We start from the raw sequence: 16,608 nt of genomic DNA, 5'->3' as shown, positions 1-16,608 counted from the left end.
CTTTCAGCTTCCCCATGACACAACTGCCTACTCTGTAACTCCATGGTCCCCTAGGTCTGCATAAATTCATTGATATGCAAGAAGCAACATTGTCTAAATGCTAATCTTAGACTTGCAATCAGTTCACTGGGAAGGCTTCTCTTCCTGACATGCCTTTTGCTATCAATTGATGATTTTTGCACTATCAATTCTTCCTGGTTTTACTTGGATTTTGACACTGTTGGCTTTATATTTCTTCAGAGAGATAAATTTTTTACTACATATAACCAGGCAGGAGGAGGACTGCTAGTCTGTGAATCTCTGAAGTAATAATAGAGCTGTCTTATAGGCTGTTAAGCACTGAATATTGCAACTCAATACTCAAAATTTGGTGGTTATGCTTTACATATCTATTATATACAAAAGTTACACTGCATGGTCATACAACTTTCACATTTCCCTCCTGAGTGGGATGAGATTCAATAAGATAACTGCTTCCCATAAAAAATTCATCCCCAGGAATTATGTATATATAAATACAAAAAGCTCTATCACAGTGCAAGACACATCACTCTAAAACAAATTCAAAATATTCCCCAATACAAAATACTGAAGAAGGTATTACCTCTACCACCATAAAATTGTTTTATTTTTTTCTATTTCCTGTCATCATTACTCTAAAATGCAATGCAGTGAAAAAATCTAGTTTTTCTGAGAGGATTTTCCCAAAACACACCAGCTTACCAATTTCTAAAGAATTTGGTAAGCATGCCCATGGAAAGAAAGACCTATGCACTGTTTCCAGCTTTAATGGTTCAGCAGGGTACTGAGGTATGAAGATCAGAAAGTGAGCTAAAAAGAGTAACTTTAGTGGGAAGTTTTCAGCTGAGAAATTCATGGGAAATAAGCCAAAACCTGGGGTAACTAAAGAAATAAGAAACTTATTTTGATTCTAAGAAATACAGTTTTGCAAAACAGGCATGTTGTTTATTACTAATTTTAATTTGCTACTATCAGCTCTGAATGCACAGTGCAATTGCCAAGTGCAGAGCTAATAATAAGTTTAGTTTTTCAAGTGACATTCTGCTACATTGCTTCCCTTTATTTTTTCCAAAACTCTGGAAAGTTTGCTTCAGTAAATTCAAGACACACTGAGATACCAGATACTTTACTTACTCAAATCCAAGAGAGAGACATAGAAAAGGAAGTGGAAGGAAGAAGGAGAATTGTCTTAAAACCAGTTAAGGAGGTAGGAGGTGGGGGTTTTTCTGCACATTGTAAAAATTTTGTTTTGGGATGAATGAATAATGTTAAGCAATGTGAAAAAAACAAACCTCTCAAGTGTTCCCAAAGAAAGTCTTTGAGTATTTTTAAAAATATGTGTTTTATTTCAAAAGGGACGCTCTGAGATGCTACACTTTGAGAATGATTAATGAAATTAAAAGCTTAAAAAAGTTTCAGCTGAAAACTCTCCAACTCTTAACCAGAACAACAAACTGAATTCATAACCAAGTTAATTGCTTTGCTTTCCACAGCAGCACGTATTGGCAATGTTATTTGTCATGAGAACCTCCTCTGCACAGCTCTAGCTGAAGAGCACAGGGCTGTTTCCCTGAATCTGAGGGATGAAAGAGCTGCTGTGACTTTGGCCAGACCACAGTTTGCATCTCTGGTTGCCAAAGGCAGCTAGGACTCTGCAGAGCTCCAAATACCCCTTGTTTTTCCCCAGCACACTCTGGAGATGGGATAGGCAAGAGATAAGGGAGAGGCATGGAAATTCCCCTCCAAGCAGAGGAAGGCTGGAGGGGGGAGGCATGCAGGGAATTTCCTTCACACAAGGTGAATTTCCTGGGAGCAGCACTGGCTGGGATCTGTGCACAAAAGCCATACTGACCATCTACAGCAGAACATGGTACTGGCCTCACCTGCATGAAAGGGAATTGGAAATGTCACTGCATTGATCACATCTGGCTTGTGATGCACTCCAGACACATTGTGTGTCATTAGGTTGCCTCATTTTCTTGCACATTTTTCCAGTCATCTTCCCCCAGCAGCCTTAAAATATATAATTTCAAACTACTGGCCAGGAATCCTCAATGATCAGGGCTGCTTCTTCATCTCTCTCTGCCTTTAATACACACTGCTTGGAACAGTATTGTTTTAAAGCTCCATTTAAATAGGATTCAAGAGCTGAGGGCTGTTATCCTTCACCACCTAACTTCTTCACCTGTAATTCCTGACCAGACTAAACCACTAAACCATTAACTTTGGTCCCTTTGTGAAAGTGCATATCAAAAACATCTCCAATTTTTGTTTTCACACTTTCTTTCCCTCTTCAGGAGAAACCAGAATGCCAAGCAGCATGGTGCACCTTACAAAATCCTCAGTGTCTACTACACTTCCTCCTTTTACCTACTAGGGGAATTGAAGGTGACTATTCTTACACCTACCGCAATCATTTAAGTGATTCTTTGCTTTCTTCAGAAGTCTCCACACTCACACAGATTCCTGCCTTGCATAGATTTCAATGTACTTTGTATTGTATTGTAATGTTCTTTTATTTCATTCTTTGGGGGAAGAAAGAAGGGGAAATTTGTTGCTTTTTTCCAATTCCTCATCTTCATAACTGGCAATGAGTAACTCTTAATTCCTGTATGGCTATTTTTCTCCATCATCCATTGGGGTGAAGTTGATACAGTAATTCCTAGCATAAAGTTGCTAGAAAAAAAAATCCAAATGTGTTTATTTTCATTATATGGTGCTAAAAGGATGTGCAACTGCAGCTAAGGAACTATTGTGTACAGCATTGAATGCTTATTTTCTGTTTCATCCAAGCACTAAGTAAAAGCTTAACATCAAGGGTACAAGTCATCCTATCCATTCAACCAGTATCCCTTATGGAAGCAAAGCTGAGGATGCCAGAGGAGCTGTGCCAGTACTGAGAAGCCTGTGAGCTGAACATGTGCCTTTCCTACATCAGCAGAAGTGCAACACTTCTATAAAAAATACCCTTTACCATCTGACTCTCAGTCACAAACATACCTGCACTTTAAACTCAGTTGAACAAACCATGGCAAACCCTTAAAAGCTGCACATTTCCCATTTGGGGACCGGCAGAGTTATCAGAGCTGGCAGAAGAATTGTGAGCTCATATTAGCACTCAATGATGCAGAGAAAAAAATTGAGGGAAAAAACCCCCAACCACCCACCCATCAGGGATTTGCAGTATATAAAGTTGTTGCAAGATGTGCCAAAAGAAATAATTTTGAGCCAGAGAGTTTGGGTTGATGGCTCCGTTAATTACAGGCCAGGGCTGCTCCCGCTGGGCTGCAGAAGGCCAAGGCTCGCTGTCAGGCAGACGGACAGACGGACAGACGGATTAGCCCCCGCTGCCCATTAAGGCACCGCTCCACTGTAGGCAGGGACACGGAAGGAAACATAAGAAGGCGGCATGTGCATAACCAAACAGGCTACCTTGCTGAAAAGAAAACCCCTAAAGCCACATTCTGCTTCATTAGCACATGAAAATAAGGTAATTGAATACTTCATTCTCCCATCCAGAGCCAGAGATCCGTCACTCAGGGAAATGGAGTTTTGATAAGGTGGGGTGTTTAAATGAGGCAGAAAGAGTCTTTGAGTGTGCCTTACTTTGTTTGTCTGAGAGAAACCCCACTTAAACATAAGCAAAAAATATATAAAAATCACTTTATGCATCACTCTAACATGACAAAGCCCCTCCAAGGATGGAATTAATACTAATTTCAACATTGTTCTGAAGACAGAAGGCATTACACTTGTTGCTGCCTTTATTTTTGCATCAAAACCCACTTGTCTCTCTTGTTTAGCTTTTTTCCTTTCCTCCTCTCTGTCTCACTAGATATTTTTGCTGGCTTTTAACATTTCATACATCAAGAGATGAAAACTTCAGCAACTGTCAGGGCAAGGTATTTTAATCTAATTTCTCTTGTTCTTTTTTTAAGTTATACATGTAGCATATTCAGGTTTTGGTGTTTTGCTTTATTCAACATTCCAGCTGATTACCAAAATATGAAAATAAATTTTATAAAATATTTATCATTACCAATTTCAGTCTCAGACAGCTCCTATTTTAGTTTTTTAGCCTTGTTTTAGGGAAAAAAGATTAAAAAATCTGATATTTGAAAGGCAAAAACATAAGAAGAATGTGTTTCATTGTTTTTAGCAAGCTAAACAGCAACAAACTCATTTTCTCCCACTGGCTAATCACCTAAAGTATGAAGTGCAGTGACTGGCATTTCCTCCAGAAAAAAAATATTTAAATACTGTAAATAGACCCCTTTCCTCAGCCAAAAATGCCTGCTGTGGTATTAGGTTTTTTATAAGAAAGCAGGAGCTAGAGATGCAAAGAGCTAGACAGACTGCACCCTTGGCCCTTGGGTTTCAGTGTTATGGCTTCCCAGTCTGCTATGCTGATATATCATCTTGAACTATAAAGAAAAATAACATGACATTACAGACCAGCTCTCAGCACTGGCAACAACAAGGATTTTGATAACATTTTAAAGACACCCCCTCAGCCTCTCTAACCGTGATGCCTAACCATGTCTCAGGCTTTTGTCTTGCTCTCTCATGTGTCCAGGCATGTGATAAAGCAATTAAAAGGTTTTCCTGCTCAGAAATATAGGCAATAACCGTAGTGCTAGGAAAGAGCTGCATTTTCACAATATTTAAAAGGTAACAACTAAATTGTGTTGGTGCTCAGACTGTGCTATCATTCCCCCTTGTCCAGGCTCTCTGCTCCCATCACCACACCTTTGCTGCCCGTGGCAGAACAGGTCCACTGCTGTGAGAAGCCAGTTTGGGGACATAACCCTGCAGAAACCTTCTTGATTTTCTGTGGTTAAGTCTGCAGGTTGGCGTCTGTATGGTGGTTGGTATGGGATCAGCTGTGAGCCAGCTCTAGAGCAAGGGAGAGGGCAGAAACTGCAAGGAAAGAGGAATTCAAGCTGTTGTGGACCTACACCTTCTGGAACAATGCCACTTTGGCCAAATGACTGAAGAGGGACCAAAGATACAACTGAAGGCCTGAGGCAGGGTCCAGGAGGTAAACATCTCACCACCTCTACTCATAGTCAATATAATGGTGGGAAAATTAAAGGGCTTACATCTGAAGGCAAACATTCTTCATGCTGAAGCTTCAGGAAGCAATCTTTAAGGTAACCAGGTCCTACCACGTAGCTTTGAAATGCATACAGCAGAACCACCACCTTAAAGTTCAGTCACCACTTCACACAGCTTGGCAACCCAAAAAACCAGAGGGGTGACACAGTGAGCACACAGTACCACCAGCTGAAGGCACACTGCTGCTCTCAAAGATGCAGTGGGCAAGCAAAGAGGAGCTGGGTGAAGGTTTTACTGCGGGTGAACTTCAACAGCCCAGCCTTGAGATCGATCTGAGCAGCACTTGCTGCTCTTGCGCCACGGCTGCCACAGGCAACAGCAAGGCTGGCAACCCTTTTCTTGTGCTGCTGGCTGAACAGACCTCCCAGCAAAATTAGCAGGCCACGAATTAACAACCCCTTTAGTGCCTGCCAACAGAAAACAAAAATAAAACAAAACCATGTGGCCAAGAGTTGAGTAAAATGCTGTCACAGGCCTTCTTGCATATTTTCCCCACCCTTTGACTGGGGGAACACACTGTGAAAACTTTGCAACTAAAGAAAACATTTGCAAATTATACCCAGCTTATGATTTTCTCTGGAATAAATCTGGGTAAAGCAAAATAAGGACTCGATCTCAATCTCTATCTCAGAAATAATACCTTAAATCAAACTGTCTAAACAACCCTCTTTATCACCTAGTGAGATACAGATTTCCCAGGCCTGAGTCCAGAAAGCAAACCATGTGCCCCAGGAATTCATCCAGAGCAAACTGAAGCTGCAGAGCCCACCAGGAAAGAGAAAAATGTGTATCATCAAAGCACTGGTAACTTTACACAACATGTTAGAAAATTATTCCAAGAGGTCTTATGCATGTTGAGAACAGACACCAAACTAAGCTCTTGATGACCACAGTTACCCAACACCCCCTCTTACTTCTTCTTACCAAACATGCACCCAAAATCATAAGCAATTTCCTTCATGCCCTATCTACATACAGATATCCATGAAAAAGTCTAACAGTGAGTCTGCTGGCTTCCTTGAGTCAATGGAAAATTCTGCCTGAAGCTCCTCATAGCTAACAAGGTGCCAGCACTGAAGCAACATGAAAAGAAATATCAGGACTCTCATGTAAAACACCTTTGTTATATACATCTAAGTCAGATGTGTCACAGAAGCAAGCGAAACATTGATGGTAAAAGTTTCTCTACCTTAATAAATTTTTCAAAAAGCTAGTTTTTCAGCAAGTTCAGTTAAAGAAGATGAGAATTACTGCCAGGAGCAATAGCATACATTATTATGACACAAATATGTACCAGCACACATCCACATAACCCGCATTAAAAGAAACCAAGCATAATTCTACTTATTCTGCATATCTAAAATTAAATCTAATTTTTTCTGACCATGCTCAGCAACAGGGGAAAATTTAACAGGTGTCATTGTTTCTCCCAGGTGTAATCATCTTTTAAATTCGCCTGTGTGAGAAAAGAAAAGCCATTTAATGAGAAGGATGAAATTGATGATTAATTAAACAACTTCGAGGGCCTGGAGGATTCTCCTCCATTTGGGATAGATTTATTTTAGCTCTAAGCAAGCTGAAGGGCAAGAGACAGATGCTTCCTTGGCTTTTTATTTTAGCTGGTATGTGTTTGTAAAGGCTTGAAGATGTTTCTCAGTTTACTTGTCAGCCTTTTTGGCATCGGTCATCCAGAGGTCTCTGCCCCAAAACACAATGGGTTTTTTTAAGGGCTTGTGACAATATCCCAGTGCAGTCCAATGCAAGGCTGGACATTAGTTTTGGTATTTAAGAGGAAGCATTTGCTAACAGTATTTTTTCTTCTGTTCACTGCCAGCTTTTTGAACTGCATATTTGTATGTAACTGAAAGCAAGTCACCTCATCAGAACAGGCTCGTGGCTGATTTTCTAGTGAAAACTTGCAAACAACAAACAGGAGGACAGGTCAGAGTTGCCGAGACATGTGGCCCCTTTCCCTTTTTCTTACACCACCACCACCTAGGGGACCTTTGATCTGAATGTCAGCAGTGAAAATACACAAACAGATACTCTCTTATTATATACTCACAGGTGTACATTCCTAAAACTGTTACATTCCATTACTTTCAGCTGTGCTTGAAAACAATAGCTTCAGAAGTTGACCCCTTCTCTCCTCTGATGGCACTGGTGTCCGAGTACAAAGCATCACAGCAAGCACGGTATTCCAAACAGCAGCAATGATCAGCCAACAAATTCAAGCAGCTCGTGTAAGGACAGGGCCAGAGCACCGACTGAAGTTTCTCTGTGTTACACCGTGCATCACTTTACAGCATGCACAGAAAGGCTGCTTCTCTCATTCAGGGCACGCTCCTGGGCCAGCTGGAGTTTTGATGCAGAGAAGGCTGGGTTTAAGGCAAACTCGGCTCTGTTTTACCAGTGCAGCAAGAACTAAAAATCTTATTGAAATACACTCAGCCCCTGTGGATGTTCAGATCACTTCCCATAACAGCATGCCACAAATCATCTGTTTGGGCTGGAGTTATTGAATGCAAGAGCACATCCCATCCTCATAATGTCCCTACTTTTAGAAAAAATCAGTCTCCAACTTTGGCAGCTTAACAAAAGAAGAAGTGCTCTTCTTTGTTAAAAATATGGCAGCATAATTCAGTAACTGGAATGGAGGAAGAAAACGTGAGGGAATTTCTCCATTCTTTTCTCTGATTGTTCGGTACAGTTTTTTTCAGCAGGCTGGTACCACATCTCCTTTAGTTAGAAAATTAAAAGTTGAACTGCAAACATAAAAGGCACCATGAACCATGCAATAACCTTCAGGCATTTTAAGAGCAGCAGAGGTTAGAAGGGCAGCTCCTGACTCTAAACAGCACCTATTGTTTCTCTTTCTTCTTGAATAACAAAAGCAGAGCTGAAAGCTATTTACCTGGTTTTACCTCTGTCAGATCTCATTTCCCCCTTTATTTTCAGCAAATGATCTTATCAAATAGTGTAATTTCTAACAATTGCTTTGATCAGATTTTGGTTTTTAATTTCGCTGTGATAGATGATTTCATTCTCAAATAGATAACTCAGCATACAAAGTCATAGCAGAAAAGCATTTAGGAGACCTCAGGAGTCTGTCAATGTGTATTTAAATTAAGAGTAACTACTTTTAAGCTCATAAGTTAAAATGCTTTCATTTTGAAATCATGAGAGCCAACTCACAGTACAAGGCTCTGGTCCTGCAAACACTCCCTCACAAACAACTTTCTGTCTGAGCCGTCCCATGAGTTCCTTTCCCGCTGCAGATTCACATAGCTGGACACTTCACTTGCCCAAAGCCAACTGCAGAGCGAGGCTGGAAGGATTAAACTCCTGATCCACAAACTTTTCAGTGTTCTGCTATCCAACGTAGCGTGTCCATTATATTACTGTAATTACTTATAAACAAGAACCTTACAGGAGTCAGCACCATGCAGACTTTGTGTGACTGGCTGGGAGGGGTCTGTAGTTCATACAGAATTATAGAATCATTCAGGTTGGTATATAAAATCCTCAGATATCCAGCCTTAAAAAAACCTCTTGCTACGAGATAAAAGCAATACACAATATATAAAGTTCTTCCATTAAAATATTTCTAAAACTTTTGAAGAAAAAAAAAACCAAAACTTTTTGGGGGTGTTTTGCTCTTTAGGAAAAAGGCTTCTACAAAACAAATAATTTCTAGCATTACTGATTTTCACTTAGGAATTTAATTATTTATTTTTTACTTTCTCTAAATCACAACACCCATTTCTTGTATTTTATAAACTTCTGTAATTTCTTGTAAAAGGTAGGGGGGAAAAAACCCTTGAAAACATGTAACAGAAATCTGAACCAAGAAATTATTTTATTGCTATAGATTAAGTGCCAGTGAAGTATTTGCAACCGTAAAAACATCTTTAGACGTAACAATCTATGATGCAAGTTTGCAGCACTTGATTTTTTGTCACTAGCTGCAGTTTGTAAATGTCATACAGAACTTTAAGAAAATCACTAAAACCTGTGAAATAACAGGACTTCCTGCTCATATTAAATCATCTTATAAATTCATATTTTTAAGGAATTCTAGTATAAGTGTTTAGAAGTTCATTTTCCTTATGTAACATGCTAACTATGAAATCTAACAATGTTACATTAGCAGGATCAGGTTCTTAAGTTAGAAATCTATCAGATACTCAGCTGCTATGAACTGTCATATCTCAGCAGGAGCTGATGTCCCACTAGGACTAATTTCGGACCAGCAAAGTGTTTCTGACAGTAAAACAGGTACAAACAAAGAGTGAAAACATGTCTTCTTATACAACACGGAAATATTCTGAAGAGGCACATTTTTGAAAGTGGCTCACTCTTACAGCTTTTCAGTCCAGTTAAGTTTCATTGGAATATTTTCACTTTCTGCAAAGACAGCATCACCAATAGAAAATAAAATCAAGCCAAGTTCTGAAATGTGCTTTACTTTTTTTGGCATCAACTCTCGACCTCTTCCAGATCCATTTCTATTCAAAGTTTTTCCTAACTATGAACAAAAAGAAAACAGACATCCAAGTGCCTGTAAAAAACTAAAATTATTACATACATTATTGGTTTTCTATGTATCTCTGTTGAGCCACTTGAAATGTTGTAATTACATATATTTCCTGCTTTCATAAAATGTTGGTGAAAGGTTTGGTTACTATGGTCCTTTATAGCTCTGGAAGAACTGACAAATGGAAAGAGGAAAGTAACTTTCCAATCAATTCAAAGGAGTATGGTCATTTCCACTTGCAGGATCCACTCTCTATCAGCCTCTACAGACATTTCTGTGTCACCTTATGTAGTACAGAGGCATCTGGGCACAACTTTCCTCTTACTACTTCCTTTTTCAGTGAAGGTATTATTAATTTATAAAGATCAGGAAAAAGTGGATATGAGGTGAGAAGTTTGAGAAAAAATGTATGGTTAGGCAATTAATATAATTCTTCTCAGAACATGCCTGTGTCGCTGTATTTTAGGATTTATGATTTCTCTGTTTTTCAAATCTCACACACACAAGTATCTCAAATCCTTCTTCAAAACCATCAATTTTTGGCAGGCACCTAAGAAACTTGATAACTTTTCTACATTAGTTAACAAAGCAAGTTTTGTTAAAAATATTTATGCTGAAATTCTAAAAATGGCATTATACTTCAGTGGGAAACGAGATTTAGCTTGAACATTTGGAAGTCAATCAGATTTCCTATCTCTAATAAAACAGATTTCCCATGTCTAACAAGAATTAGTTTAGCAACATTGCTTTCAAGAATATTTACTAGTGGCTTGTAAGAAAGAGAAAAGAAGTTTATTTCTACTCTTTACTGTGCAAGTATCATGGGTGGGATGACTCCCACCATACAAGACAAAGTCAGTATTTTCAATTATTTTGTACAGATTATGCAGTTTAGTAACTAAAGGTATTATGACCCTTAGCAGACAAAATAAAATTATTCTGGGAAATAGATGCAGGGGGCAAGGGTTTAAAACTTCTTAAAGTAACAAAAATTGTTAATAAAGGGGTTACTAGCAACAGTATTAGAAACCTTTAATTACAGATACACCATGATCTGGGTGCTATTTGCAATACACTTGCTTTTGGCAAGCTAGACAGGACTGGAGGTTTTCAGAATATAATTGCATGTGTGATTTTGAGAAGGGCAGCATTCTTCACTGGCTTGCAGAGGACATAGAGCATACATAACTAACGAAGCATATACAGCATCACGCAAAAGAAAAGCCTCCAAAAGCTTGAAAGGAGAAGGAAAGTAAGGAAACATTATCCCATCGCCCATCCATGTTTCTGGAATGTGGGCAGATCATAGTAAAAGTTTAAGCAGCAGGAAGATTAAAGGAAAAGTGTTAAAGCCAAAAAGAACACTCACATCATCTGGCGTAAGTCAGCCGTGCCTCTGCAGACCTCAGTGCAGATTCGCTGATTTACGCCAGTTGATGTTTTGACCCGACAGCTTCACAGAAGATACAATCGATTAATCGTGGGCTCTATTCCGATTAAAAGCTTCTCTTGCCATCACGGCACATCTTGCCCCAGCTGGAAGCCACTCTGGCATTTTTCTTTTTGCTAGAAAGCAACCTATAGGCAAATTCCAAAATCATAATAATAATAATTAAAAAAAAAAAGAAATCTGCATAAACTGTCAACTACTGTTTGTTATTATTTACCATTTTTTGGCACATACAGACATAGCAGGCACTTCATAGAAAATACTTTGAAGACAATTCCCTTCCCTGCAGAGCTTAAAAGACAAGGTCCATTCTGCAAACACAGGGCACTGCTTGACCAAAAATTATTGCAATTACTTCAGTGGCATTCCTCACAGCAGTAAGACTGTGCTTATTATGCATGCTGGTAATTTCGGGTCTTGTGATGAACATGGCAAGCAAGAGAGGGTAAAAGACAAAGATATTTTATAGAGAAATGCTTCAGATGCACAACATTTGCAAAGTTTTCTGACCCTGAACGCTTTTTCTATGCATTTAATGAATGTGCCTAGTTTTCACAAATATGTTCAAATTAACCCAAAGCGACCAACCAAAAAAAAAAAAAACCAACAACCCAACAAAAACAAACAAACAAACAAAATCCCAACAAAAACCCCACCCAGAAAAACCCAACCCTTTGAGGCTTGTAATTTTTCAAGTACATGATGCTTAGTATGTGGTTTCTACTGTGATACTTTATTAAGGAAAAAATCCTTAGGATTATTTGGTTTAATAAAAGAGTGGAATTGGGAACGGTGGCAACACTTCTGGAAGAGTAACACCCATATGGTTTCAAGCATGGACACCCAGCCCTACACAGAGAGTACAGCTGCAGACCCTGACAAGACTCCTGCCCAGCCTTCAAATTAAAAAGAAAAGTGGGCCAGCTGTGGAACTGAAATGCTATCAGGTTTGAGGAGGGCTCCAGGGGAAAAAAGGTAGTAAGTTATAATTCTTAACAATGAAGATCACTTTTAACTTCACATCCTGAGTATCAGAAAGCCACTATCATAATTTCAGAGCATGCAAAAAGAGGAGTGACCTATCAACTCAATTAAAAAGTATCTCTGGGAATACTTGATGGTGTGAAGGCACAGTATCTTTCCAAGTATTACTTGGAACTAACAAGTATTTAGTTTTAATGAATAGAGCAGATCCATATTGGCAAGAAGTGGCAAATATGAACATATTTGTTATACAGTGAATTTATGTTCATTGTTATACAGTGAACATAAAGGCATGTTCCCTTCTTTGCCCCTTTCTCTGGGCCACAGACTTTCATGGTAACATTTAATTACTACCTCAGGTTGAGTCATTCACTTTGACAAAAGCTAACACTTTAATAAATTTTGGTATGACTGTGATATGATCTGAGACACAAAGTTAAAAAAAATCTGTTAGACTCCTTCTTTGTACAACTTTTAGGAAAGTACTATTATTTATCTATTGTTACTTTTAAGACATAGGTAGTATCTTGTCAGTTTTCACTAATCTCAAAGGAATGAATTTTGGAAACAAAGCCGCAAGAAACAAAATCTGTGATGACAATTTGCATTCATTGTTTTTCAAAAACACAATCTTCACCATTAAGAAGAACATTTCCAAGCTTATCAGTTAAACACACAGCACTGTATTTCTACCACAGTAACAAATTCTAAAACACATTATTATTAGGTGCTTTAGCAAAATCTTAACAGCTGCTGAGAATTTCAGGGAGCATTTCTACAACTATTGGCAAGATCTAGCAGGCTTGAAAATCAGGAAAAATGAGATCCAGTCACTATATTTTTAGGATCAAACCTTTCAAAAAAAAAAAAAAGGTCATAAATTAAGCAATCATACATGCAACTTGCAGTTAAACTGTCAATTGCACTACTCTGCCTGTTCTTATGTAGTTATGTATTATGCTGTAGTCTTTTAATTTGACAAGGGGAAAAGTTTTTGTGATTACCAGAGGTGCTCAAAGAACTTTAAAATTCCCATTGTGAAACAGCTGTGTATCAGTGTGAGTATTTCTGAAATTGTATTTGCTGCTCTTTAAAGGTTACTTATTTCAAACTGAAAGTGATGGTATGATCTTTTTCACTTCAATCCTAAATGCTTTACGAGAGTTACAGAGTGTTTTAATTTGTTATATTTGCTGTACTGGCTTACCTAATTTATGTAAAACTGTTCCCTCTTTTGAAATGTTTGATAAAGATTCATTTGAAGGATGCAGTGTCCCACATACATTTATTACTACAGAAAAACTTTTTTAAAATTACACTGCTAGCAATAGAATCCATGAGAACACTTCAACTTTAGAAATACTTTCAGATAATCTATTTGGCTTCTATTTGTCTTAAAGGAATCACATATTTAGAGGAGAAATGTATATTTCATGAATTTTTATAGTCCATCTGGAACTAGCATTTCATATTTACCAACTAGTGCAAAAGAGAGTTCATCTGAACACGGGAGCTAGGATTCCACTTAATTTGTCATCTGTGATTATCAGTTGGAAGCCTCTGAATTTATTAAAGACAACTACTGTGTGATAAGGACAGTAGAGACACTGTTAACCATGTCATTTAAATTGCTTGAGCTGGCATCGTGCCCAAGTCCTTCAGATCCATATATCAACACACTTGTTGCTGACAAGGACTCATTTTAGGGGGGGAGATGAGGAACTCCCTCCAAACTGAGTATGCTGTACAGATTTCTACAAAAATTCATGAGAATAAACAGCATTACTTGGTCCTTGTATTTTTGATTCCCACACAAGAGAATGACAAAACAATGACAAATAAGTGAAAGATTGTTCTTACTAGGAAAAGAAAAAAGGAGAAAGCATTTTTTAAATTTTCATTTAAAATTACTTGAATTTGCATTTTACAAGCATATTTTACTTGTAACTGCGATGCTGACAAACTAACAAAGACGCCGCACTCAATCACTTGCTCTGCCAAATTTTATGATCCCATATCTCTCCCACCCTTGCCTCCTCCACAGGATCTCTTGCTTTCACTTCATTAAGCCTGTAGGAAGGAGAAAACCTCTGGTGGCTGGACATAGTTTATCTCTAAAGCTAGTAAGAGTAACTTTATTTCACTTCTGGCAAGAACCATGCCACAAAATAACAACACCACATTTGGAAAAGATGCAATTAAGAAGAATACAGGGATAATTTTACCCCCAATTCATACCAAAATAAATACTAACATCTTTGATGGAAACAACCTACATGTTAAGTTAGGCATATTACTTTCACTGCAGAAAAGATTCAGAACAGAAACTTTTTTCACTGTAGTCTTCATCTGCTGTTTTCTGATTAAGAAAAGGAAAGCTATCCCGTTTTTGGAGGGGAAGAATTCATTAAGTTAAGAATCATTTCAGTGTGTAAAAGCAGCTAATCTCTCTGCTAAAACATCCTGTTCTCCCCAATACGCACGCCGTGTCCAACAACAGCTCCACACTCTCCTGTTTATCACTTCCCAGCACGGCTGCGCTGGCTCTGCGGGCCGGAGCGAACGCCCAGGTACTCACAGCACACGTGGGCAGGGTGTAAGGGCTGGGGAAGAGGCTCTCTTACCTTCCACAAACTGTCCTCTGCCGTCTTCAAGTGAAGATCTGGAAACACAAACCCAAACCTGCTAAAGTAAGAGTGCAACCAGCAGCCAGCCACGCTTCTCTGCCGTGCCCCCCGCCCCCCCAACGCCCTCCAGACCACTTTCCCACCGCTTGCACTGCAAACAGCGACTTTCCCGTGGCATTTATTTTTTACTGGTGAGCCATAAAATCGCCTGCCTGTCCAACTAATGCGAGCATCATTATTTTCATTTACCTTTCACCATCTCAATTGAAGGAAAGAAGAAGGGGGGAAAGCAGGAAAGCAAACGCATAAAAGAAGCTTCAGAAACACGACTTTCAACTCATTTATGAGCCCAGATAAAGGTTAATAGTTAAACTCCTTCCTCTCCCTCCCACCCTAACAATTATTGGTGCCCTTCAAGAAATGAAATATTTTTTTGTTCTCATTTACCAGAGGCTAGACAAACTGTCAACATCTCCACTTTATTTACGGGTTGAGCAAGAGCAGTTCCTCAAACATCAACATTTTTTACGTTAATCCTGGAGAGAATCCACTTCTCTAAAACTACAAAAATTTGCCAACTTCTGTAGTATTTATTTTTAACGAACGAGAGCAAGAGCCTTGAGCTACCCTCCGCTGAGGAGGGGAAGGGGGAAAGTGCAGCTCCACTCTCCCAACTTTAAAGCGCTTTCCCCCACCACTCAGCCCCTGATCACTCTCCATCCCATCACTCCCACCCCAAAAGTTTCCCCTCCCGATCCCCCACCTGCTCCACGTCCAGTGGGATTTCAGGGGAGGAAACAAAATTTGCGAAGTGGTTCCTTTTGGGCGACTTCTTCAACCCGTCTGGAGATTTAAACCTGAAAAACAAACACGTCTATTGAATGCAAACTAAGCTTTGGGGGTTGCCGAGTTAATTCCTCGGCAGACAGCTACTCTCAGTGTCTGGTTACACAAACATACCTACAGACAGGTTGGAGGGGAGTCCCTTAGAAACCAAGGAGAGGCGAGGGGGAGGAAATAAAATCAAAATAGGCAGAAAGGTTGGAGTGGGGGACTCCGTGGGGCAGAGGGGTAAGTAGGCTGGAGAGAGGGATGATCCGCAGCTGGAGACAGGTTTAATATGCAGCACTTACAGGGAGACCCAAAGCAAGGGCAGGGTTTGAGCCCCGAGGTCTCGACTGGGGATGGGGGGGAAGGGAGGGAGTGTCCTTTCGGGTAGCGGTGATAACAACTTTTTACAGACAGCCTAAATAAAACAAAGGAAGGCACAAACCCGGCCGGGCGCGGAGGCGCGGGCGAGGAGCGGGGCTGCTCCGGGGGCAGGCGGCTCCGCGCCCTCCTCAGCGGCGCCTCCCGGCCGGGCCGTGCCCCGCCAGCCCCTCGCCACCGCCCCGCTTACCTGCGGCTGCCCCGGGCCCCCGCAGCATCGCGCCGGGCACAAAGGGGCGGCCCCGAGAGGCGCGGTGCTAAGAGCGGCGGTGAGAGCGCTGACAGCCGCGGCGAGCAGGGAAACTGGGGGGGGAAAAAAATAGTTGCAAGGGAAAAAAAAAAAAAAAAAAAACCAAAAAAAGAGGTGGAGAGACGACCACCCTAACGAGCCGCCGTGATCATGCTGGGGACGCGAGTCCCTCCTCCCGGGGGCAGCGCTGCGGGGCGCGCTCCTGCCCTGCCCTGCCTAAGGGGGACGCGGCGGAGGTAGGGGAGGGGAGGAGGGGGAGCCGCCCGCCCTGCCCTGCCCTGCCTGGCCTGGCCCGGCCCGGGCTCCAGGGAGGGCTCGAGTGCGGCTGCGGAGGGAGATGCGGACGGTGCGGATGCGGGGAAGGCAGGGGAGGCGGCGCGGGGCGCCCCTGCCGCGGCGGGCGGGGAGGGGG

General features: G+C 40.6%; 1 protein-coding gene across 1 annotated transcript in view; it reads right to left on the bottom strand.

The window, feature by feature from the left end:
- The window catches only part of PRDM1 (PR/SET domain 1), a 99,873-nt gene extending 85,106 nt beyond the window's left edge, over positions 1-14,767 (bottom strand). The window contains exon 1 of the mRNA XM_059469181.1: positions 14,735-14,767. The gene's annotated coding sequence lies outside the window, so the exon portion shown is untranslated. The remainder of the gene's footprint in view (positions 1-14,734) is intronic.
- Positions 14,768-16,608: the final 1,841 nt, after the last annotated feature.

The sequence above is a fragment of the Ammospiza nelsoni genome, chromosome 3, assembly GCF_027579445.1.
Source record: "Ammospiza nelsoni isolate bAmmNel1 chromosome 3, bAmmNel1.pri, whole genome shotgun sequence".
Taxonomy (NCBI): domain Eukaryota; kingdom Metazoa; phylum Chordata; class Aves; order Passeriformes; family Passerellidae; genus Ammospiza; species Ammospiza nelsoni.
This window is presented reverse-complemented; position numbering and strand designations above follow the sequence as displayed.